Source organism: Elaeis guineensis, chromosome 1 (genome assembly GCF_000442705.2).
Source record: "Elaeis guineensis isolate ETL-2024a chromosome 1, EG11, whole genome shotgun sequence".
Classification (NCBI taxonomy): domain Eukaryota; kingdom Viridiplantae; phylum Streptophyta; class Magnoliopsida; order Arecales; family Arecaceae; genus Elaeis; species Elaeis guineensis.
The window spans coordinates 27,335,022-27,337,567 of record NC_025993.2 but is presented as its reverse complement, the minus strand read 5'-3'; the positions used below and the strand labels follow the sequence as shown (position 1 = coordinate 27,337,567).

Sequence of the window (2,546 nt, the reverse complement as noted above, 5' to 3'; positions counted from 1 at the left end):
TCATTTTATGGACTTAGTAATGAGGACCCTTATAAACATCTTGAAGAATTTTTTGAGATATGCTCAACTGTCAAAATTCACAACTTCTCTGATGATGCTCTTAGGTTAAAATTATTCCTTTTCTCACTTAAGGACAAAGCCAAATACTGGCTACATACTTTGGATTCCATGACTATATCAACCTGGGACCAGTTGCAAGGAGAGTTTCTCAAGAAATATTTTCTCATAGAAAAAACTAATCAAATAAGGAAAGCCATAACTAGTTTTTCCCAATTAGATGGAGAAATGTTTCATGAAACATGGGAGAGATTAAAGGATCTTATTAGAAAATGTCTCCACCATGCTGTACCTAAGTGGCAGTTAATCCAATATTTTTATGATGGGCTATCTGAAAGACATCGACAAATGGTTGATGCATCATGCGGTGGGACATTCATGCTAAAAAGTGAGGATGAGGCATGGCAACTGTTTGAAATTTTAAGTGAAAATTCATTACATCATATGTCTGCCTCTATTAGAGATAAACCCATGTTAAACCCAAAGAGAGGTGGAATATATGAAGTAGGAAATGCCATAGATATCCATCATAAGGTAGATGAACTGTCCCAAAAATTATATCGTCTTCTAAATACTGGACAATCTCCGATTCTACCTAACCCAATCCAAGAAGTTTGTGCATTGTGTGCAAGTCCAAACCATTTTGTTAGTGAATGTCCAGCCGCACCTCAATTTCTTGAGTTTGTGCACGAGCAGGTTCAGCAAGCTCAAATCCAACAAGCTTGCAGACCAGGAAACGATCCTTATTCGAACACTTATAACCCCAGCTGGAGAGACCATCCAAATTTTTTCTGGAGACCACAACCCATGGTTGGCTCTGCCGCACCTCGACCTCAATATCAAGACCCAACATATAGGTATGGACCATACCATCAATTTCAAAATGCTCCTTAACCGTCTACTACTGGTCACAGCTCAGCTTTTGAGGAAAAAGTTCTGAAAGTACTAGAACGATTAGAAGTCAACACTCAGATCTTTAACTCCCACACACAATCCATTGCTAAGCTAGAGACCCAAATAGGTCAACTAGCAACTGCATTCAATAGAAGAGAAGGAGAAAAATTACCTAACCAACCCGAGAGCAACCCAAGAGGACAATTTGTGATTGAGAGCTCTAATACCCCAGAAGCTTTTTCTGAACATGCCAAATCAATCATGACTCTGAGAAGTGGGAAGGTCATTGAACACACTAGTAAAACCAATAAGACCGACCCTAAACCTCTAACCGAAGCCAAATCACTCAAGAACAAGGAGGATCTTAAAATAGAGAATGAACCAACTGCACCGGAATCATCTTATTTGCCTAAAGTCCCATTTCTGGATGCCCTGAAAGCCCCTATTCCTGCAGATAAGAAGGGAGGAAGACTCGACGAGATACTGAAATTGTTTAAGCAAGTCCAAATTAATCTTTCTCTTCTAGATGCAATCAAACAGGTCCCTGCTTATGCCAAATTTTTGAAAGATTTGTACACCCAAAAACGTAAATCTAGATCACAAATCCCAAAAAAAATATGCCTCACTGAACAGGCTAGTTCTGTCTTCCAACATGCCACTCCTCCAAAGCTTAAGGATCCAGGAGCCCCCATCATTTCCTGTGTTATAGGAGATTATCACATTGAAAAAGCTCTTCTGAACTTAGGGGCAAGTGTGAATCTTTTACCTAGTTTGGTGTATGAACTTTTTGGATTCGGAGAACTGAAACCCACATCAGTCACACTGCAGTTAGCTGACAGATCAATTAAGGAACCACGTGGAATGCTTGGGGATGTCTTGGTCAAGGTAGATGAGTTTTACTTTCCAGTTGATTTTCTGGTTCTCGACATGGAACTAAGTGGCAACCCAAGACAAATTTCCATTATCTTAGGACGACCCTTCCTAGCTACGGTAAATGCATGCATTAATTGTAGGACAGGAGTCATGGACGTATCATTTGAGAATAAGAAACTGAGACTGAATGTGTTTGGTGCTTCTCAAGGACCATCAATGGATAGTTGCTTCGAAGTAGATACACTAGAAGACACTATAAAAGATGCAACACCCACAATTCTAGCACCAGACCCCTTAGATACTTGCTTGGCTCACTTTGGAGTGTATAACTCTGAGGGATATATGAAAGAAGTTAACACCTTGTTGGATACACCATACGATAAAATCACTCCTCCATGGACAATCAAGTATGAGCCATTACCCACCTTTTGTTGGTTTTATTGCATATGACGTCTGGCTGAAGATGTAAAACTTAGCGCTTGTTGGGAGGCAACCCAACGATTTCATATTTTTTACTTTATCACAGCTACAGGAATTTAGAACAAGAGCCTATTAATCAATGAAGCTATCTTCAACTTTCGAAGCAAAATTATCCTAGGTGCACTCTCTCCTTTTATTTTCTTTGCTTTCCTACTCCATTGAGGACAATATAGATTAAGTTGGGGGGAGAGAAAATTAATCAAATCTTTGAGTATGGTCAGAAATAATTAGTTTTGTGTATC

General features: G+C 39.4%; 1 non-coding gene across 1 annotated transcript; it reads right to left on the bottom strand.

Moving 5' to 3' along the window:
- Positions 1–240: 240 nt before the first annotated feature.
- Positions 241–346, bottom strand: LOC140855136 (small nucleolar RNA R71). Its single transcript, XR_012138166.1, has one exon. It is a non-coding gene; the product is annotated as a small nucleolar RNA R71 (small nucleolar RNA).
- Positions 347–2,546: the final 2,200 nt, after the last annotated feature.